We start from the raw sequence: 23,514 nt of genomic DNA, 5'->3' as shown, positions 1-23,514 counted from the left end.
CGGGGGCCATAGATTTCACTAGTGGCTTCTCTCAAGAGCATAAGTATTTTACGGTGGGTGAACGAATTACTCTTGAGAAATTGACAGAATTGAGCATAGTTATGAGAATATCTAGGTATGATCATGTATATAGGCATCACGTCCGAGACAAGTAGACCGACTCTTGCCTGCATCTACTACTATTACTCCACTCATCGACCGCTATCCAGCATGCATCTAGAGTATTAAGTTCAAGAAAATAGAGTAACGCCTTAAGCAAGATGACATGATGTAGAGGGATAAATTCATGCAATATGATAAAAAAACCCATCTTGTTATCCTCTATGGAAACAATACAATACGTTCCTTGATGCCCCTGCTGTCACTGGGAAAGGACACCGCAAGATTGAACCCAAAGCTAAGCACTTCTCCCATTGCAAGAAAAACCAATCTAGTAGGCCAAACCAAACTGATAATTCGAAGAGACTTGCAAAGATAACCAATCATACATAAAAGAATTCAGAGAAGATTCAAATATTGTTCATAGATAATCTTTATCATAAACCCACAATTCATCAGTCTCAACAAACACACCGCAAAAAGAAGATGACATCGAATAGATCTCCACGAGAGAGGGGCAGAACATTGTATTGAGATCCAAAAAGAGAGAAGAAGCCATCTAGCTACTAACTATGGACCCAAAGGTCTGAGGTAAACTACTCACACTTCATCGGAGGGGCTATGGTGATGATGTAGAAGCCCTCCATGGTGGATGCCCCCTCCGGCGGAGCTCTGAAACAGGCCCCAAGATGGGATCTCATGGGTACAGAAGGTTGCGGCAGTGGAATTGGGTTTTTGGCTCTGTCTCTCATAGTTTGGGGTACGTAGGTATATATAGGAGGAAGAAGTACGCCGGTGGATCTTCGTGGGCCCCACGAGGGCGGGGGCGCACCCTGGGGGGTAGGCGCGCCCCCTACCTCGTGCCCACCTCGAAGCATCCTTGGCGTAGGGTCCAAGTCTCCTGGGTCATATTCGGTGAGAAAATCACGTTCCCGAAGGTTTCATTCCATTTGGACTCCATTTGATATTCCGTTTCTTCGAAACTCTGAAATAGGCAAAAAAACAGCAATTCTGGGCTGGGCCTCCGGTTAATAGGTTAGTCCCAAAAATAATATAAAAGTGGATAATAAAGCCCAATAATGTCCAAAACAGTAGATAATATAGCATTGAGCAATCAAAAATTATAGATACCTTGGAGATGTATCATCCATCCCTTGCATGTTATAGTTCATCATCAAGCTCATGTATCTTGGTGGCAGTGATTGAAGAATTCTGTCAATGATGCTATCATCCGGAAGATTAACTCCCAGTTGAATCAAGTGATTGCAGTACCCAGACATCTTGAGTATATGCTCACTAACAGAACTATTCTCCTCCATCTTGCAGCTGTAGAACTTATTGGAGACTTCATATCTCTCAATCCGGGCATTTGCTTGAAATATTAACTTCAACTCCTGGAACATCTCATATGCTCCATGATGTTCAAAACGTCATTGAAGTCCCGGTTCTAAGCCGTAAAGCATGGCACACTGAACTATTGAGTAGTCATCAGCTTTGCTTTGCCAGACGTTCTTAACGTCGTCAGTTGCATCTGCAGCAGGCCTGGCATCCAGCGGTGCTTCCAGGACATAATTCTTCTGTGCAGCAATGAGGATAATCCTCAAGTTACGGACCCAGTCCATGTAATTGCTACCATCATCTTTCAACTTTGCTTTCTCAAGGAACGCATTAAAATTCAATGGAACAATAGCACGGGCCATCTATCTATAATCAACATAGACAAGCAAGATACTATCAGGTACTAAGTTCATGATAAATTTAAGTTCAATTAATCATATTACTTAAGGACTCCCACTTAGATATACATCCCTCTAATGCTCTAAGTGATCACGTGATCCAAATCAACTAAACCATAACCAATCATCACGTGAAATGTAGTTTTCAATGGTGAACATCACTATGTTGATCATATCTACTATATGATTCATGCTCGACCTTTCGGTCTCAGTGTTCCGAGGCCATATCTGCATATGCTAGGCTCGTCAAGTTTAACCTGAGTATTCTGCGTGTGCAAAACTGGCTTGCACCCGTTGTAGATGGACGTAGAGCTTATCACACCCGATCATCATGTGGTGTCTGGGCATGACGAACTTTGGCAACGGTGCATACTCAGGGAGAACACTTTTATCTTGAAATTTATTGAGAGATCATCTTATAATGCTACCGTCAATCAAAGCAGGATAAGATGCATAAAAGATAAACATCACATGCAATCAATATAAGTGATATGATATGGCCATCATCATCTTGTGCTTGTGATCTCCATCTCCGAAGCACCGTCATGATTACCATCATCACCGGCGCGACACCTTGATCTCCATCATAGCATCGTTGTCGTCTCGCCAATCTTATGCTTCTACGACTATCTCTATATCTTAGTGATAAAGTAAAGCATTACAGGGCGATTGCATTGCATACAATAAAGCGGCAACCATATGGCTCCTGCCAGTTGCCGATAACTCGGTTACAAAACATGATCATCTCATACAATAAAATTAAGCATCATGTCTTGACCATATCACATCACAACATGCCCTGCAAAAACAAGTTAGACGTCCTCTACGTTGTTGTTGCAAGTTTTATGTGGCTGCTACTGGGCTTAGCAAGAACCGTTCTTACATACGCATCAAAACCACAACTGTCGTGGAATTGTCACGGCAAGTGTCCTCTTGCAAGGACTTAGTCGTGGAGCCATCGCAACTAGGAAGCTTAAGGGGTTAAACAGGACAAAGGACACGAGAGGTTTTATACTAGTTCGGCCCCTTGCGGTCAAGGAAAGCCTACGTCTAGTTGGGTTGGTATTGCTTGATGTTTCGATGACCAGGGAGCGAGATATGCTATGCCCGGCTCTTGATGATTTGTTTCTTGCCCTAAGCCGCCAGCGGGTCATCCCCTTATATACATGGGTTGATGCCCTGTGGTCTACAGTGTCCCGGCCGACTTATAGACAGTGTCCGGCTTGGTGACTAGTTATTTCTACCTTATAATACAAGTCATGCCATCATGGCGGTTTATCACTATGGGCCTTAAGTCACCTATGGGCCTTAGACCCTTTATTGAACCGCCATCTTCATGCTTGGTCTTGGGCTCACTTCTCATGAGTCTCTCTTTGCATAACCCGGCCCCTCCTGGGCGGCTTACACAAATAGTCATATCCCCAACATTAGGCCCCAGATTGATTTGAACCGGTTCATGTCAATCTTAAAATACCTTGACAACCAGTCCTTTCTGTCTTCAGTCCTACGAAAAGGTCATAACCCGTCGTGACGTCATCTTCTGGATTCGTGTTAACCCGCCGTGACGTCATCTTCAATTAAATTCATATTTTACTCCGTCGTATCCTCCAACGGATCTTTGCCTTTACTGACTCTTCCGAAAACCGAGGCATCGGGGCCGCTGGATAATGATGTTTGGTCTCCTCGTTTCTCATGCCGTCTCAGTCAGCCTTCCCTTATAAATAGGCACGACCTAGGTCTTCCATTCTCCCCTCTTTGAGTCGTCTTCTTCCTCTTGCTGCCTCTCGAGCTCTGCCGCCGCCGCCGTCGAACTCCCCGTCCTCACCGACTCGGGCCGCTTCATCAACCTGACTCTGACCAGAAACCGACAGCGAATCTCCGCAGCTTGTCCACATCCATGAGTTCCTCTCCTTCCCTTTCTTAGATCTGCATCAGAACTTTTTGAGTTCGTCGGTGTTCATCGCCGCCTGCTGCAAACCCTCGATAGTTTTTACCTCCAATGCCCTGTTAGATCGTAAAAATAACGTAGAACTGATGCGGCCATTGTTTGTGCTTAACTCGCATAGAAACAGGTCTCATTTCCCTTGTTCAGAAGCCCTCTTCGAGTGTATGAGCTTCTCCGCACTGTTTTAGGTCTAGAAATTTTTCTTTTCAGAGCAACCGTTTGATCCAAAATAATTTCGGAAAATTGTGAAACCTGTTTGTTCCACACTTAGTCAAAAACTACATCTGTTGTATCTATTTAGCCATGGTAGCCCATACGGCCGGTTTAAGACAACACCGGTTGTCAGCCTCGCTTGTTCCGGCGACTTAAGAAATTTTAAGTGCCTTTGATACCTGTAACAGTTTAAATATTACTGCATAGTTACCCATATGTCATTAGGCCCGTTCTTAAGCCGCCATTTGAATAAACTTTAAAATGCTTTCCTTTGGGTTAAATTTGAACCGGAAATTCTTATTTTGTCATAGGCTTCAATTTACACAATGGCACCCAAGGCCCCAAAGCTCCTGTGACCTGCAACTGGGTCAAATCCACTGTCACAGAAAGCACCTTGTCTGATTTTGTGAAATCCGGCCACCTACCCAAGAGAGAAGTCATGTCTTATCGTGCTCCTAACCCGTCAGAGGAGAGGCCTCAACCCAAAGAGGGAGAGGTGATCGTTTTTACGGATCACATGAACCGGGGCTTCTCTCCACCCGGTTCAAAATTCTTCAGGGATGTTTTGCATTTCTTTGATCTCAGACCTCAGGACATCGGGCCCAATTCCGTGTCAAATATTTGCAACTTCCAAGTTTTCTGCGAGGTGTACCTTGGAGAAGAACCTAGCATACTTTTATTCAGGGAATTGTTTTACTTAAACCGGCAGAACGAACGCGCCAACGGGCCAAGTCTGGAACTTGGTGGCATCTCGATTCAGCGGTGGAGGGATTGCCTTTTTCCTTATGCTGAACTGCTGAGTCATCCGAAGGATTTGAATCAGACATGGTTCTACTGCGAGGATACTTCTCCGACTGATGAAAATCCTTTGCCGGGCTTTCGTGCCTTGCGCCTTGAATCCAACCACCCGCTGCCGGATAAACTGACTGCTGTTGAGCATCTGCCACTTGCTCCCACCATTAGCAAAATCAAAGCTCTTTTGGGAAATGGCTTAGATGGTGCCGACCTGGTCCGGGTTTGGGTCGCTTGGCGGGTGATTCCGTTAAGCCGCCGCCCCGGCTTAATGTGCACCTACTCAGGTGAAAAGAATGACCCACTGCGTCATAGTCCCGACGACTTACCAGATGATGTGGTGGAGGCTACAACCCAGACATTGTTGAAAGAGGGCACAGTAACTAGTAACGCCTTTGGCTTACTTCCCTTCTGCAAGAAGAACCCAGCCCCCGCAGTGAGTCATCAACTTCAATGAATACTCCTTATTATTTGACACCTTGACTTTACTCATAATCCTTTATCATTTTCCACAGGCCGATGACGACTTCTGGAAGGTCAAATACGACCATGAGGCGGCAAAACAAGCCAGAGAGGCAAAAAGAACTGAGAGGAAAGCCGCCCAGACAGGAACTTCAAGGAGAAGGAAGCCAAGCGCTTCCGATTTACTTAAATTGGATGATAGTTCTGACGACGAAGAAGAGGTAAATTTTAACCCCCTTGATTCTTTATCATCACCTTGCTGACCCTTAATCGTTCCAGGAGGATACGGGGAACAGCCAAGCCGTCGAGGAAGAGGTAACTATAATCTCCTCCGACTCCGAGCCCCTGCCGCGCAGAAAATTCGAAGGGTGACCCGAAAAGTAAGATTTTCACATCCTTTGGCTTACCAAGATCCTCAATTTCTTTTGAAGCAACAGCAATTTGAAAGCCGGAGGCAGACCCGGACTAGCAAGGATATAGAACTCTCCTCCGGCTTACCTGACGTAACCAGGAAGCGTCGGGCTGAGGTTATCACCGATTTACGTTATGTTTACCCTTTGGCGGGCTTAATTCGTCAACCTCTCGATCCATCTGACTCCAATTATCAGAATACCTCTCCTTCCTCCGGCGAGTCTATGCAATCTAACATGCCGGCTTTCAAGACTGCCCCCGGGTAATATAAACTTATTTACCTTGTACTTTACCTTACTCATGTTTTTGTACTTACCCTTCTGTTTTGTCCACAGCGTGCAAGTGAAGCCCAGTAAGAGGGCAAAGAAGAATAAACCATCCCAAGACCCGGTCGTGACTGAACCAGAACTTGGAACAGCTGCTCCTGACAGTTCCACCCATCAGCCGCCGCCTGAACCGGCTTATGATATTCCAGCACCATCCTCTGATCCACCCGCCGAAGACACTCTCAACAGCTCTGATAACCCGGAAGCTCCTAGCCCGGCTAAGACAGTTGATCCAGAGATTGAGATTCTGAAGACTCAATTTGTTGAGCCGGGGCAACCCACTATCTTGGCCAAGTGCTTTGCCAAGGAGGAGCTTCTGGAACGCCGAAAGGCTAAGCTGGATATTGCTGACTATACTCATTTAAGTATTGGAGATATAGTCTCTGGCTATATCAACCAAGTACATAGCAGCCGTGACCTGGAAATAAATATGGTGAAGCAAATACAGCAAAAATCTGAGGTACAACTTATGCTACTTTCCTTAATCATACTTACTGTATTAGCCCCCAAGTCTATTGCTTATGAAAGAATATGCTGCAGACTTAGAAACCTGCTTAGCACTGTCTTGTCCGGTTTATATGAAAATATTTAACCTGGTTGTAACATGATACCTTGAATTTGCAATACACATTGGCCCCCAAGTGTCAAGTATATTTGCTTGCAAAGTGCTTGGGACTTAATTTCTCATGAACCGGCATTGTACATTAAATTTCTTCAGCATACATTAGCCCCCAAGTTTCAAGTACCTTTGCTTGCAAAGTGCTTGGGATTTAATGATATTTTACCATAATTTTGATTATAACCCGGCATCAACACAGGCCACCACAAGTCAATTTGAGTCGGAGATTGCTGACCTGAAGAGCCGCCTGGCAGCTCAAGAACTTGAAATTCAAAAGGCCAACTCCAAATTTGCGTTCAGCGTCTCTGAATAAGAGAAGTTGAAGAAGAATTTTGACGCGAAGAAGAAAATCTGGGTTGATGAGAAGGCCTCACTGGTGACCCGGGCCGAGACAGCAGAAACATCTCTTGCAGAAGCAATAGCCGAGCTGTCCGGCTTAAAGCGCCAGATATCTCAAATGGTCTCAGCAATCTTCGGTAAGTTACTATATATAACCTTGAATATCGCAATCCTTCCTTTGATGACTATTTTAATTGTCATCTCCGGCTCACCTTATGTTTATAAACGCAGACCCCAGGAGCACAAACCTTAAGCAGAACATGTTGATCAAGCTGAAGGCGGTTTACACTTTGGTGGAGCAGCTGTACACCGGGTCACAACGTGCTTTGGCCATTGTGGCTTTATCAAATGACGTTCCCCATCTCCTGCAAGATGTGCTAAAGCGGCTTGCCGTACTACACCAGCAGATTGAAGAGCTAAGACGGGCATCTGCCAGAACCGGGGCCATAGCTGCCTTAAGCCGGGCCAAGGCGTTGCTTCCAGAGTTAGACCTGGCAGACGTTGCTCTTTGATATCCCAGCTTGAATGAAGACGGCTCCGTATTCCATGAAACAGAATTTACCGCCTGTGTGAGAGTCGTACGTCCTGTGGCTACCATCATCGGGAATGATATTGACCTTACCAAGTACCAGTCGGGCTATGATAGCGAGAATCGGAGAATTCCAACACCGCACTATGATGACGTCAGCCTGATCCCTCCAACTCGTAAGCACACCTTTGCCCCTGAAGTTGACCCAGACGGTTTAATAGATGATGAAGCTGAGTTTGAAGCCTTAAGAGGCATTGACTGGACCTCGTCAACCTTCCAGGACAGGGCAGTAGACGGAGAGGCGGAGAAGGATAACCCGGAATCTTCAAGCCCACCAAAGGAGTGAACCGCTAGGCGTTATGACTTTGCAAAAATAATGATTTATTATTCAGACTCGGGGAGTCTTGTAATAGGGTAGAAAAAACCTCTTAACTTTGTCATGCCTTCGCGCATGTTTGTGGCGCTTAATACTTTCGTAAGCTGCCATCGCAATATTCTTCCAGCTTATGTTGATCTTTCCTTGATGTTAAAAACTTTCTTGCCTCATCCTGCATATAAAATAAAACAGAATTTCCTTGGCGACTTATCGCATCCGGGGTCACATAAAGTATTGATAACCTGGAGTAGGAACCAAAACATCATATAAAGGCCGGCTTATGATTATAATCACAATAGCATACCTCCGATATTTTTGGTATTCTCGCCGGCTCATGTGACCCAAATCATGAGAGTGAGTTTAACTCCTGAAAATTGGCACATATGATGTTCACCTGGCCCTTAATAACATTTACACTTTTCAAAGTATAATGAATAATAAACTGAATTTAAAAAGGCCTCTGATTCGAATACGATCGGTGAACCGTTCCAAAGGGGTTAAGCTAAGATTCGGATACGATCATATAGCCCCCAGTTGCTTTGGCGATGCCGATCAAGTGGGTATCGACAACTATGTTCTCTTTGGTTCGAATACGACCTATGTTTGAACAGGAAGCCCCCAAGTGACCATGAGAGTTGTTTAATGACACTAATTCGAATACGATCCACGTCAGACCCAAAGGGGTTAAGCTATGATTCAAATATGATCAAGAAGCCCCCAAGTGGGTTTGGCAGTATGCCGATCAATTGGGTATCGACAGCTATGTTCTCTTTGGTTCGAATACGACCTATGTTTGAACAGGAAGCCCCCAAGTGACCATGGCTAGATTCAGATATGATCATATGCCGGACCAAAGGAAAAGCCGGATTCAGATATGATCCGCTCCCTGTTGGTTGTTTCCACCACCTGGTAAAGAAAATGTATAAACCTTTGAGGGTGAAAGGAAAAGAGGTCCTGCTTTATTGCTTTATATAATATATACATTGTCAAAAAAGGAAAATATATATATATATATATATATATATATATATATATATATCTTGAGAGCCGGTGGCTCAAGTATAGTAAGGCCGAAGATGAGCTATGTTCCACGGCCGGCGGGTCTCTTCCTCCGACTTACGTGAGTCTTTGTGCTCTCGAACATCGATAAGGTAGTATGACCCGTTGTTCAGATTCTTACTGACCACAAAGGGTCCTTCCCAAGGAGAGGATAGCTTGTGCATATCATACTGATCCTGGATGAGCTGGAGCACTAAGTCGCCTTCCTGAAAGGCTCTGCTTCTAACCGGCCGGCTATGATAGCGGCGCAGGTCTTGCTGGTAAATCGCCGAGTGGGCTATTTCCAAGTCTCGCTCCTCATCCAACAAGTCAAGTGCATCCTGACGAGCTTTTTCGTTATCAGCCTCAATGTAAGCCGCCACGCGGGGTGAGTCGTGCCGGATGTCACTTGGCAGGACTGCCTCTACTCCGTGCACCATGAAGAAAGGTGCATAACTTGTAGATCTGTTAGGCGTTGTGTTGATGCTCCATAGTACAGAAGGTAGCTCCTCCACCCAACAACCCGGAGTTCGTTGCAAGGGGACCAAGAGCCGGGGTTTAATACCCTTTGTCGGTGTCAAAACCGGCGGATCTCGGGTAGGGGGTCCCGAACTGTGCGTCTAGGCGGATGGTAACAGGAGACAAGGGACACGATATTTTTACCCAGGTTCGGGCCCTCTCGATGGAGGTAAAACCCTACTCCTGCTTGATTGATATTGATGATATGGGTAGTACAAGAGTGGATCTACCACGAGATCAAGGAGGCTAAACCCTAGAAGCTAGCCTATGCTATGATTGTTATGATGGATGTTGTCCTACGGACTAAAACCCTTCAGTTTATATAGACACCGGAGAGGGCTAGGGTTACACAGAGTCGGTTACAATGGTAGGAGATCTACATATCCGTATCGCCAAGCTTGCCTTCCACGCCAAGGAAAGTCCCATCCGGACACGGGACGAAGTCTTCAATCTTGTATCTTCATAGTCTTGGAGTCCGGTCGATGATGATAGTTCGGCTATCCGGACACCCCCTAGGCCAGGACTCCCTCAGTAGCCCCTGAACCAGGCTTCAATGACGACGAGTCCGGCGCGCATATTGTCTTCGGCATTGCAAGGCGGGTTCCTCCTCCGAATAATTCATAGAAGAATGTGAACACCAAGATAGTGTTCGGCTCTGCAAAATAAATTCCACATACAACCGTAGAGAGAATGATATTTACACAAGTTCAATCTGCTGACGTATTCTGTGGCATGACATCACACCACAACCAAGCCTTTAAGTTTTTTATTATACCACCTCAGCGTGTTTAGCGAAGCGGTTCCCTTGGCACGTCTTGTCGAAGCAGAGATCGTGTTACCCCTATTCCGGGATTCCCATCAATATGAACGTGGGTAACCCAACCGCGCCATTGATTGCGGCGCTTGGGAAATAAGCGAGTTTTACTAGGCCAGTAGGGATGCATAGTTTCATCCGCCCATATATAAGGGGATAAGGATCCACCTTTTTTACCTACGCCTTCTTCCTCCTTTGCTTATCCATCTCCGCGCACTCGAGCTCCAGCGCCCAAGTCCGCACATCTCACCTTGACCTTCTCCAGCCATGTCCGGAGCGAGAGGCAAGTGGATGGCCTCCTCCATTACGGAGGGGCACATCGAGAAGCTGCGCAACGCCGGATATCTGTCCAGCGACATCGCGCATCGGCTGCCCGACAAGGGGCAGCTCATCCCCACCCCCAGGCCCCATGAGAGGGTGGTATTCCTTCCCCATTTCCTCCGCGGACTGGGCTTCCCACTCCACCCCTTTGTCCGGGGGCTCATGTTCTACTACGTCCTAGACTTCCATGATCTGGCCCCAAATTTCATTCTCAATATCTCGGCATTTATCATCGTGTGCGAGGCCTTCCTCTGCATCCAGCCCCACTTCGGCTTGTGGCTAAAGACCTTCAATGTCAAGACGAAGGTTGTGAAGGGCAGCCAAGCGGAGTGCGGAGGCGCCATGGTGGGAAAAATGCCCAACGTCACCTGGCTCGAGGGTACCTTCGTGGAATCCGTCAAAGGGCGGCAATCGGGGTAGTTCTACATCACCGAGCCGCGTGACCCTAAATGGGCAGCGGCCCCCGAATTCAGATTTGGCATCCCCGTGCAGCTCACCTCCTGGAAAGAGAAGGGCTTGTTATGGGGTAGTTCGGAAGAGCTGACCGGACTCCAGTCCTGTCTCCAGACCCTGGTGAACAAGAAGCTCAAGCTTGTCAATGTGATCTAGGTCATGCTCGTCCGCCGGATTCTCCCCTGCCAGCAACGGGACTTCAATTTGTGGGAGTTTGATCCGGCACAGCACCAGACCTTGAGCAGGCTCTTTGACACTACGTACAAAGAGGCCTGGAGGGTGCTGTTCAAGGGCGCCGAAGCCCCCGCATCCGCTACCGAAGATCGCGGATTCAGCTCGCAGCGTCCAGCTGACGAGGTAAGCCATGTTATCCTTTATGGGATACCTGCCTTTCATGTTTTGATTTCATGCGGGATCTAAACTCCCAATACCTTTAACAGGACTGGCAGAAAATGTCCGGACAGGTTAACTGTCCGGCTCCCCTTCCAGAAGACCCAGCGGACGTCCGTTTGACAGGGCTGCTGGTCCCGGCACTTTACATAGTGCCGGAGAAGAAGGCCAAGAAGAAGGTCACGGGAACCCGAAAGAGTTCCCGGCGTCCGGTGGTATCGGACTCATCGTCTGATGACTCCGAGGCGGACTCCTCCCACGAGGACGAGCAGGAGGAGAAAGAGGCCTCTCCCCCGGCGGGGGGAGAGAAGAAGAGGAAGGCCTCCCCAAGGAGGGAGGCCGAAGGGTCCAAGAAAGGAAGGACCCTTCCCCCGGATAGTTCCGCCAACATCGGCGACGGCGACGAGGAGTGGCCCTCAAGGGCCAAGCCTCTGGCGAGATCGTAAGTATCTGGACTCCTAGATGATTTATAATTTTTCTTTTTGCCACACGGTGTCTTTCTAATGCCGCATACAACCTGTAGTCCGACCGGGGACGATCTTCCCGCTTCGTTGAGCGGGTCCTTGGGCACGTCGGATATGGATTCTCTTCCGACCGCCTCCACCCCTCATGACGCTGATGACGCCGAGGTGGGATCCTGAGAGGGGACTCATCAGGAGGAGGAGGACCTGGAGGTGCCGCAGGGCAACCTCCCGGACTTTACACCGGACTCCGCACCGGAACCTGCAGTGGTTCCGGAGTCCGGCGGGCGGCCCCTTCATAAGAAGGGCAAGACTGTGACACCGGCGGCCTCCGTCCAACCGGAGGCGCCGGATAACTTGCTGGAGGCGCTCAACGGCGCTTCCATCAAAGAAGAACACCGCACTATCGTGAGTGCGGTGATTCAGAAGGTTCAGCTCGCCAAAAGCGGGCTGACCGAAGCCTGCCGCAGCCTTCTAACAGGCTTTGAGGTAAGAAGTTTAATATGTGTAAAATAGTACCGCATAGACAGTAGCCCCTGATGCTCAGTTCGGTGTTCGGAAGGAAAAGCCGGACTGAGGATCTAAAAAGATATACGCAGGAGTCTAAAAAAATATGTCAATATGGGATCGCAGGCTGCGCTGCTGACCTCTGCCGCACTGACTGCGGAGGTCAATGCTGTGAAGCAAAGCCTCGAGCGGTCCGAGAACGAGCTCGGCCGTGCCAAGAAGCAACTCGAGGACAAGGAAGGTGAGTAACACCTTATTAAAATTGTACCTTACAGAAAAGGATTTGGTTGCAAGAGAGATAACAAGGATAACGTGTATACTACAGGGCCACGAACAAGGTGGCGACCCTAAAGGAGGCGGTGTCCGCGGCCGAACGCAATGCGGCTGCGGAACAAGCCGAGCGAGAGAAGCAGGAGGCGCGGGTGGCGGAGGTACAGCAAGAGCTCCAGGCTCTTGTGGAAAAGCACGAGAGTTTGGAGCGTGACTCAAAGACTCGAGAGTCTGAGCTTGCATCGGCTCTTGAGAGTGCCAAGGCTGCTAAGGCCGAAGCCCGCAAGGCCCTCCAGGAAATCGAGGATTTGAAGAAAATAGCGGCGGGTAAGGCATTCTTCATGCAAAGCAAGCATGTTAAAGTGAATTACCTGTTACTTACCCGGATTCGGAGCTCTCCAGGAATGTGCGCAGATTTGCCCCGCAGCGTGTCGCATTCTACCGGGCCGAGGAGGGGAGCTCGACGGAGAAGGTCTTCTAGTCTCAGTATGCTGAGGCCGGACATCCGGTGCCCCTTAGCGACCAGCTGAAGCAGCTGGTCGAGCTCCACAAGGTGGCCGAACAGGCCATGAAGGGCCTCATAGTTCGGCTGTGGCCCAAGGAGGCCATGCCTGGGAGCTACTTCGGTTTGGTGCAGCGGCTGGTAGATGCGTGTCCCTGGGTTGAAGTCGTCAAGCACTCCGCCTGCATTGAAGGTGCCCGTCGGGCCCTTGCCCATGCAAAGGTGCACTGGGGCAGGATGGACGCTGAGACGCTTGTGACGGGCGCGCCACCAACGGGCAAGGAGTATCGCATGCCCGAAATGTATTATAAGAGTGTTCTGAAGGGTGCCCGCATGATTGCGGGTGAGTGCTCCAAAGATGTAATATTTGAGTAGACTCGCATTTTGTTATCATGTGCGCTGAAAACTTTGTTCATATGCGCTAAGCAACGCTTATTGATTTAAAATATTACCTTCTATGCGGCCGTTTATCAAATCTGAGAGATGGCAAGTCGTTGGCTTCAGCCCCCATGCCACGAGTGCTGGGGTGTTCGGGATAAACTTGAGCACTCTTGTTCCCATTGTTGGGTCCATCTAGGGAGGCGCTCAACACAACGAACAAGGCAACCGGACTTATAATGCTTGAACACTCTCAGTTAGCCATAGAATTCTATAATTTTAAATTTCGGTGAAGCCCCTAGTGTTCGGAAGACCGAATTCGGGGCGCTATCCACGCCTGGGCCGGACAGAATCCGGTTCATCGCTCTAAGCGACATAAGTCTTTAGGGACTCGAAAAAAACCTCTCGAACAGCGACCAGCTCTCGCCTTATCATGACGGTCAGATTTAGCTTTCTCCACTGAGGCGCTCGCCCAGCTCAACTGGGGCGCAATCGCAGTGGTTCTCCCAGTGCTACCTTAGCCGATACAACGGAACGTAAGGTACCAAAACATGGGAGCCGGGCAAACCCAACTATTGACCCAAGACATGATTCGGAGCCGATGCATATAATGTTATAAGTTCGGGGTGCCGCACTTGTGAAAGTGTTCGGACTTATCATACCATAATGTGGGGAACTTAAGCCCCTGGTGTAACTTAGCCATACCAAAGTGTACGGATGCAACATGTCATAAACGAACACATGTATATAAAAAAAGAAATGCAATTATAAGCAAAAAAGCAATGCATTGTTTATTCAAGAAATACTGCTATGAGTGCAGAACGATACAAATAGTGCGGTAAGCAAGGGCTTGGATTGTTAAACATGTCCCCCTCCAGGGGTAGGCTGCGGAATGGTGTATAAAACAGGTATAATGCTCAAAATGGAGGCCACCTGGATACTCGTCGTGGCCTTTCTCTTTCCCTGGCTGTTGTATCGTGAGTTCGGCAGGTCTACTGCCGGACAGGCCCTCTGGTGAGCGGAGTCCTGTGGATAAGAAAAAAGAAAAAGGGAATGGAATGACACACTTGGGAGCCCCTGGTGTGGTTGAGCCGCACTCTGGGCCTGTTGTGGTCGTGCCCCTCCCCTATGCCCATGGTATCTCCAGAGCGTAATGATGTACGCGAGGGACTAGTCTTGTAATTTTGTCGGGGCTGGGGTTGGGGCCGCATTGCTACGCGTGCTTGGGATGTGCCAGGTGGTCTTGTTGTAGGTTACTCCGGGCGCGTTTGGCCGTGTCTGGTCGCTTAATAGCCGGACTCGAAAATTGCCTTAAGAGGCTGCTCTGTACTTCTGCCGCGAGAGCCGCTGTGTGTTCCTCCGTTCGGAGGGAGCGTTCAGTGTTTCCGTTGACCGTGATGACTCCTCGAGGGCCTGGCATCTTGAGCTTGAGGTATGCGTAATGCGGCACTGCGTTGAACTTTGCAAACGCGGTCCATCTGAGCAGAGCGTGATAGCCGCTGCGAAATGGAACTATGTCGAAGATTAACTCCTCGCTTCGGAAGTTATTCGGGGATCCGAAGACCACTTCAAGTGTGACTGGGCCTGTACAATTGGCCTCTACACCTGGTATGACGCCTTTGAAGGTCGTCTTTGTGGGTTTGATCCTTGAGGGGTCTATGCCCATCTTGCGCACTGTATCCTGATAAAGCAGGTTCAGGCTGCTGCCGCCGTCCATCAGTACTCGGGTGAGGTGAAATCCATCGACGATTGGGTCTAAAACCAATGCGGCGAATCCCCCATGGCAGATACTGGTGGGGTGGTCCCTTCGATCAAAAGTGATCGTGCAGGAGGACCATGGGTTGAAATTCAGGGCGACTGGCTCCATCGCGTATATGTCCCTGAGTGCACGCTTCCGCTCCCTTTTGGGTATGTGGGTTGCGTATATCATGTTCACCATCCACACTTGTGGGGGGAAACCCTTCTGTCCTCTATTGTTCGGCGGCCGGGTCTCTTCCTCATCATCGCTATGCAGCCCCTTGTCATTGTTTTCGGCAATTAACTTGCCTGCTTGCTTGAAGACCCAACAATCCCTGTTGGTGTGATTAGCTGGCTTTTCGGGGGTGCCGTGTATCTGGAACGAGCGGTCGAGTATTCGGTCCAAATTGGACGGACCCGAAGTAGTTCTTTTGAATGGCTTCTTCCGCTGACCAGGTTTGGAGCCTCTGAATCCGGCATTGACTATCGTATCCTCAGTATTGTCGCCGTTGACACGGCGTTTGTTCTTATTGCGACACGACCTGCCATTGTGGTCCTTGGTATCCGGACTGCCAGAATTTTTGCTGAGCTTGTTACTGCGGGCGAGCCAGCTGTCCTCTCCCGCGCAAAAGCGGGTCATGAGTGATGTGAGGGCTGCCATGGATTTATGCTTTTCCTGTCCTAGGTGCCGGGCAAGCCACTCATCGCGGATGTTATGTTTGAAGGCTGCGAGGCCCTCCGCATCCGGACAGTCGACGATTTGATTTTTCTTTGTTAAGAACCGTGTCCAGAATTGTCTGGCCGATTCGTCTGGCTGCTAAATTATGTGGCTTAGGTCATCGGCATCTGGTGGTCGCACATATGTGCCCTGGAAGTTGTCAAGGAATGCGGCTTCCAGGTCCTCCCAACACCCAATTGATTCTGCTGGCAAGCTGTTAAGCCAATGTCGAGCTGGTCCTTTAAGCTTGAGTGGGAGGTATTTGATGGCGTGAAGATCATCGCCGCGGGCCATGTGGATATGAAGGAGATAGTCTTCGATCCAAACCGCAGGGTCTGTTGTGCCATCGTAGGATTCAATATTAACGGGTTTGAACCCTTCAGGGATTTGATGATCCATTACTTCATCTGTGAAGCATAGTGGGTGTGCGGCGCCTCTATATTGGGCTATATCACGATGTAGCTCAAGCGAGCTTTGTCTATTGTGTTCGGCCCGGCCGGAGTTGCTATATCCGGTGCGACGGTCATCGTCGCGCATCGTGGGGCACCCACGCGATCCGTAGATCGATCTTGATTGTCTTGCCTTATCCTCCAATATGTCTCGCAAGTCCGGCGCATTCCCCCGTGGCTTCGTACTTTTAGAGCGGTGCCGGGGTACGGTTCTGGTCGAGGGCCTAGAGGCCTCTCTGTCGCGGCCACGAGGTGGTCGGTCAGCCATATTGTGCGCTGGTGATGCAGGTTTATATGCCTCCTCCTCTAATCGGGGGAGCAACTTGCGTTTGGGGTAGCTTTTGGAGGGGCGTTCGAGTACATGCTCTTCGGCCGCAAGGACTTCAGTCCATCTGTCGGCTAGCAGATCTTGATCAGCTTTAAGCTGTTGCTGCTTTTTCTTGAGGTTGTTCGTCGTGTCCATAAGCCTGCGTTTAAAACGCTCTTGTTCGACGGGATCCTCAGGCACGACGAATTCGTCATCGTCGAGGCTTGCCTCGTCTCCGGAGGGAGGCATGTAATTATCATCCTCTACCTCATCTTCTGCCGCTCTCTCATGAGGGCTGGCTTCTCCGTCCTCCTGTGCTGAATCTTGCTGGAGGGGGTTGTCTTTGGCACAGTCTAGGGTGTTATTATCTCCGATGCCGGAATCTCCATTCTTGCTATGGCGGGATTTAGAGCGGCGCCGATTACGCCGGCGCTTAGGCTGTTTCTTGGAGGGGTCTTCCTCCGCTGCTTCCTCACCATTCCCATCCTTTGGGATGTCCACGATGTATATGTCATATGACGAGGTGGCCTTCCAGTGCCCAGTGGGCGCTGGTTCTTGGTCGTCTCCAGCATCGCCGTCCATACCGTCAATGTCTTCGGAGTCGTAGTCTAGCATGTCGGTTAGATCGTCGACAGTGGCTACAAAGTGGGTGGTGGGTGGGCTTTGAATTTCTTCGTCGTTCGCATCCCAACCGTCCTGACCGCAGTCCGACCAGGGCTCTCCTGATAGCGAGAGATACTTTAGTGAATTCAGGATGTCACCAAAAGGTGAGTGTTGAAAGATGTCCACGGCGGTGAACTCCATGATAGGCGCCCAATCGGATTCGATCGGAGGGGGCGCGGGAGGTTCGGAGTCCGGCGAGGAGTCCGACACCTCGGAGTCACGAGCCTCACAAGGGACAAGGTCGGTATTCAGCTCCATTGACATAGATGTAGCAGCCCCCGAGGCGGTGTCTAGCCACCCGTCCTCGATCTGCGTAGCCGGCTCCGAGTTGAGGATCGGAGCGGGCTCGTGTGCGGCCTCCAGGGCACTGTCCGGCGACAGAGCTAAGTCATGCGCATCAGGATAGTGCGGCACGCTCGGCTGTGGCTCGAATCCGTCGAAGATCAAGTCTCCGCGGATGTCAGCCGTGAAGTTCAAACTTCCAAATCTGACCTGATGGCCATGGGCGTAGCTTTCGATCTGCTCTAGATGGCCTAGCGAATTGGCCCGCAGTGCAAAGCCGCCGAATACGAAGATCTGTCCGGGGAGAAAGGTCTCACCCTGGACCGCGTCGTTGTTGATGATTGAAGGAGCCATCGAGCCTATTAGTGATGACATAGAGGAACTCTCAATGAAAGCACCAATGTCGGTGTCAAAACCGGCGGATCTCGGGTAGGGGGTCCCGAACTGTGCGTCTAGGCGGATGGTAACAGGAGACAAGGGACACGATGTTTTTACCCAGGTTTGGGCCCTCTCGATGGAGGTAAAACCCTACTCCTGCTTGATTGATATTGATGATATGGGTAGTACAAGAGTGGATCTACCACGAGATCAAGGAGGCTAAACCCTAGAAGCTAGCCTATGCTATGATTGTTATGATGGATGTTGTCCTACAGACTAAAACCCTTCGGTTTATATAGACACCGGAGAGGGCTAGGGTTACACAGAGTCGGTTACAATGGTAAGAGATCTACATATCCATATCGCCAAGCTTGCCTTCCATGCCAAGGAAAGTCCCCTCCGGACAAGAGACGAAGTCTTCAATCTTGTATCTTCATAGTCTTGGAGTCCGGCCGATGATGATAGTTCGGCTATCCGGACACCCCCTAGTCCAGGACTCCCTCACCCTTCAAGATCTCTTGATTAGCTCTCTCTGCTTGACCATTAGATTGAGGGTGAGCAACAGCCGAAACATCAAGCCGGATATGTTCTCATTGACAGAACTCTTCCATGGCACCCTTAGAGAGATTAGTACCATTATCAGTTATGATGCTGTGTGGGAAACCAAAACGAAAGATCACCTTTTTCATGAACTGAACCGCCGTGGCTGCATCACACTTACTGACCGGCTCAGCCTCAACCCACTTCGTGAATTTATCCACCGCCACCAAGAGGTGTGTCTTTTTATCTTTAGACCTCTTGAAAGGTCCAACCATGTCAAGCCCCCAGACTGCAAACGGCCAAGTAATTGAATCATCCTCAACTCTTGAGCCAGCACATGAGCTCGTCGTGAGAATTTTTGACATCCATCACATTTGCTGACCAGATCCTCCGCATCAGCATGAGCCGTCAGCCAATAGAAACCATGACGGAAAGCCTTGGCCACCAGAGATTTTGAGCCAGCATGATGACCACAATCTCCTTCATGGATCTCACGAAGTATCTCCTGACCCTCCGCAGGCGACACACAACGTTGAAACTCCCCAGTAACACTGCGGTGATGTAGCTCACCATGAACAATTGTCATAGATTTGGACCGCCTTATGATTTGTCTCGCCAAGGTCTCATCCTCAGGCAACTCTCCCCGGGTCATATAGGCCAAATACGGGACTGTCCAATCCGGGATAGCGTGGACAGCCGCCACCAGCTGTGCCTCCGGGTCTGGCACTGCTAGTTCTTCCTCTGTAGGCACTTTGACAGAAGGGTTATGCAAAACATCAATAAAGGTGTTAGGCGGCACCAGCTTACGCTGAGATCCCAGCCGGCTTAAGGCATCAGCCGCCTCATTCTTCCTCCGATCAATGTGCTCCACTTGATAACCTTTGAAGTGCCCAGCCACCGCATCAACTTCACGACGATAAGCCGCCATAAGGGGATCCTTGGAGTCCCACGTGCCTGACACCTGTTGAGCTACAAGGTTTGAATCGCCCAAGCACCTTACCCGGCTCAAATTCATCTCTTTGGCCATCCGGAGACCATGGAGTAAGGCCTCGTACTCAGCTGTATTGTTAGTACAGGGAAACATAAGCAGGAGCATATAACAAAATTTGTCACCTCGAGGGGAAGTTAAAACAACTCCAGCCCCCGAGCCTTCCAACTGCCTGGACCCATCAAAGTGAATAGTCCAATATGTGTTATCTGGCTTCTCCTCAGGTGCCTGCAACTCTGTCCAATCATTGATAAAATCCACCAGGGCTTGAGACTTGATAGCAGTCCGAGGCATGTATTTCAAACCATGGGGTCCAAGCTCAATGGCCCACTTGGCGACTCGTCCTGTGGCCTCTCTATTCTGTATGATATCTCCTAAGGGGGCAGAGCTTACCACAGTGATAGGATGACCTTGGAAATACTGCTTCAGCTTCCGGCTTGCCATAAACACTCCGTAAACAAGTTTCTGCCAATGTGGATACCTTTGCTTGGACTCAATGAGCACCTCACTAATGTAGTAAACCGGCCGTTGAACCGGATGCTCCTTGCCAGCCTCCTTACGCTCCACCACGATGGCCATAGTGACGGCTTGGGCGTTAGCGGCCACATATAACAACAATGGCTCTCTATCAATGGGAGCAGCAAGGACTGGTGGCTCAGATAGCTGCCTCTTTAAATCTTCAAAGGCAGTGTTAGCAGCATCACTCCAGACAAAAGTGTCTGTCTTCTTCATCATCTGATATAGCGGTAGGGCCTTCTCACCCAACCAGCTTATGAACCGGCTTAAAGCGGCAACATGACCCACCAGTCGCTGAACATCATTGATGCACGCCGGTTTAGCCAAGGAGGTGATTGCCTTGATCTTCTCCGGGTTAGCTTCAATGCCTCTGTTTGAGACCAGAAAGCCCAGAAGCTTGCCTGCGGGCACACCAAACACACACTTGTCCGGGTTAAGCATCATCTTATAAACCCGGAGATTATCAAAGGTCTCTTTTAAATCAGATATCAAAGTTTCCTTCTCCCTGGATTTCACCATGATGGCATCCACATAAGCATGAACATTGCACCCAATTTGACTGTGGAGACAGTTTTGCACACATCTCTGATAAGTCGCCTGGGCACTCTTGAGCCCAAATGGCATAGATACATAGCAGAAATCTCCAAACGGAGTGATGAAAGCCGTCTTCTCCTGGTCTTTAACTGCCATTTTGATCTAATGATAGCCAGAGTAAGCATCCAAAAAGCTCAATCGCTCGCAACCCACCGTAGCATCGATGATTTGATTAATATGGGGGAGGGCAAAGGGATCAGCCGGACACGCCTTATTTAAGTCCGTGTAATCCACACACATCCGCCAGGTGCCGTTCTTCTTGAGTACCAGCACCGGGTTAGCCAACCACTCTGGGTGAAAAACTTCAATGATGAAGCCAGCCGCAAAGAGTCGGGCGACCTCTTCCCCAATAGCTTTCCGTCTTTCCTCATTGAACCGTCAAAGAAACTGCCTGACCGGCTTATACTTTGGGTCAATATTAAGAGTGTGCTCAGCGAGTTCTCTCGGGACACCCGGCATGTCAGAAGGTTTCCATGCAAAGATGTCCCGGTTCTCACGGATGAACTCGATGAGCGCGCTTTCCTATTTAGGATCCAAGTTGGCACTGATGCTGAATTGCTTGGAAGAGTCGCTTGGAGTAAAGTCAACAAGCTTTGTTTCAGCGGCCGATTTAAACTTCAACGCCGGGTCATGCTCTGTAGTCGGCTTCTTCAAAGAGGTCATATCCGTCGGGTCAACATTATTCTGATAAAACTTTAGCTCTTCTGCTGCACAAACAGACTCAGCATAAGCCGCGTCGCCTTCCTCACATTCCAAGGCTACCTTTCGACTCCCATGCACAATGATGGTGCCTTTGTGACCCGGCATCTTAAGCTGCAGATAAACATAACACGGCCGTGCCATGAACTTGGCATAAGCCGGCCGCCCAAACAGAGCATGATACGGGCTCTTGATTTTGACTACCTCAAACGTCAATTTTTCAGCCCTGGAATCATATTCATCTCCAAAGGCCACCTCCAATTCAATCTTACCGGCCGAGTATGCCGACTTACCAGGCACTACGCCATGGAAAACGGTGTTGGACGTCCTTAAATCCTTGTAAGTCAAACCCATGCGTCGAAAGGTCTCGTAATAGAGGATGTTGATACTGCTACCTCCGTCCATGAGTACCTTGGTAAACTTATATCCACCGACCTGAGGCGCCACCACCAAGGCTAATTGACCCAGGTTATCAACCCGGGGCGGGTGATCTTCTTTGCTCCATACAATAGGCTGCTCTGACCACCTCAAGTAACAGGGAACTACCGGCTCAACAGAGTTCACGGCCCTTTTCCGAACTTTTTGGTCTCGCTTGCATAAACTAGTAGTGAACACATGATACTGCCCACTATTCAGCTGCTTCGGATGGCTTTGATAATCTGACCGCTGCTGCTGTTGTCCCCCTTGACCAGGCTGCTATTGATTATAGCCACCTTGACTTCCCTGAAAACCGGAACTTGAACCGCCGCCCGGGTCATGAAAGCCGCCGGCCCCTGAGCCGCCGCCTGACCCATGATTGCCATCAAACATGTTGGAATTCTTGAAATCCTTCATGATCGCACAATCTTTCCATAAATGGGTGGCGGGTCGCTCTCGGGTGCCGTGTCTCGGGCAAGGCTCATTGAGAAGCTGCTCAAGAGATGGGCCTGACCCGCCAGATCGAGGGGGCGGTTTTCCCTTACGTCTCTGATTGTTACCCTGTGCATTGGCATTGGCCACAAACTCTGGGTTACCCTCCGCCTTACGCTTGTTGCCTCCTTGATTTGCCGGGTTATGCTGTTGACCCTTTCCATTGCCGTTCTTCTTTCCCTTCCCTGTCTTTTCCTCATCAGACGCGGGATCCTTGGTACTATCAGAATCGGCGTATTTGACTAAAGCTGCCATCAGCGTATCCATATCATTGCAATCACGCTTAAGGCGCCCTAGTTTCTGCCTCAACGGCTGAAAGCGGCAATTCTTCTCCAACATGAGGATTGCAGAGCCGGCATCCATCTTATCGGATGAATGTATTATTTCCTTGACCCGGCGCACCCAATGAGTTGTAGATTCACCCTCCTCCTGCTTACAATTGGTCAAGTCCACAATTGACATAGATTGCTTGCAAGTTTCCTTGAAGTTCTCGATAAACCGGGCCTTTAGTTCTGCCCACGAGCTAATGGAATTGGGCGGCAAACCCTTAACCAAGACCAGGCCATTCCGTCTAACATCATGGTGAAGTACTTAGCCATTGATGTGTCGCTAACCTCCAGTAGCTCCATGGCCATCTCGTAACTTTCGATCCATGCTCCGGGCTGTAAGTCGGTCGTGTAATTCGGCACCTTTTGAGGTCCCTTGAAGTCCTTGGGTAGATGTACATCCCGCAGAGTCGGCACCAAACAAGGAACACCACCGGTTCTAGTAGCCACTCCTGCTCGAACAAAAGTCGTTGAATACTCTGGGAGATCTTGATGAGCCGCCTGCTGAGCCGCTAGCTGAGTCGCCCGCTCGTCCTCCTGACGTATTTGGTCTTGCACCGGGTTATAGCCACCGGGCTGGTTACGACATTGGGCATTGCTTGACAAAGCTTCTGACTCCATGTGCCTGCTGTAACTCAGACTCCGGTTTTGACGAGGCGGTGCTAGCCAAGGCGGAGGAGTTGAATGAATCGTGTCCGGCTGTAAGAATAGGTCTCTTGCTGCGCCAGGGCCGTCTGAATAAGTTCTCTGATCCTCCGGGTCTCCACCGCTGTAGGATCATCACCGTCCACTGGGAGAGCCGCCAAACGCGCCGATTCTGCGATTAAGTTCTCCATGGGGTTGGAAAAGTGACCCGGTGGTATTGGTACATAGCAGGGCGGGGCCATACTCCCATGCGGAGGTGCCAT

This window comes from Triticum aestivum, chromosome 1B (genome assembly GCF_018294505.1).
Source record: "Triticum aestivum cultivar Chinese Spring chromosome 1B, IWGSC CS RefSeq v2.1, whole genome shotgun sequence".
Taxonomy (NCBI): Eukaryota; Viridiplantae; Streptophyta; class Magnoliopsida; order Poales; family Poaceae; genus Triticum; species Triticum aestivum.
Note: the sequence above shows the minus strand (reverse complement) of the source record.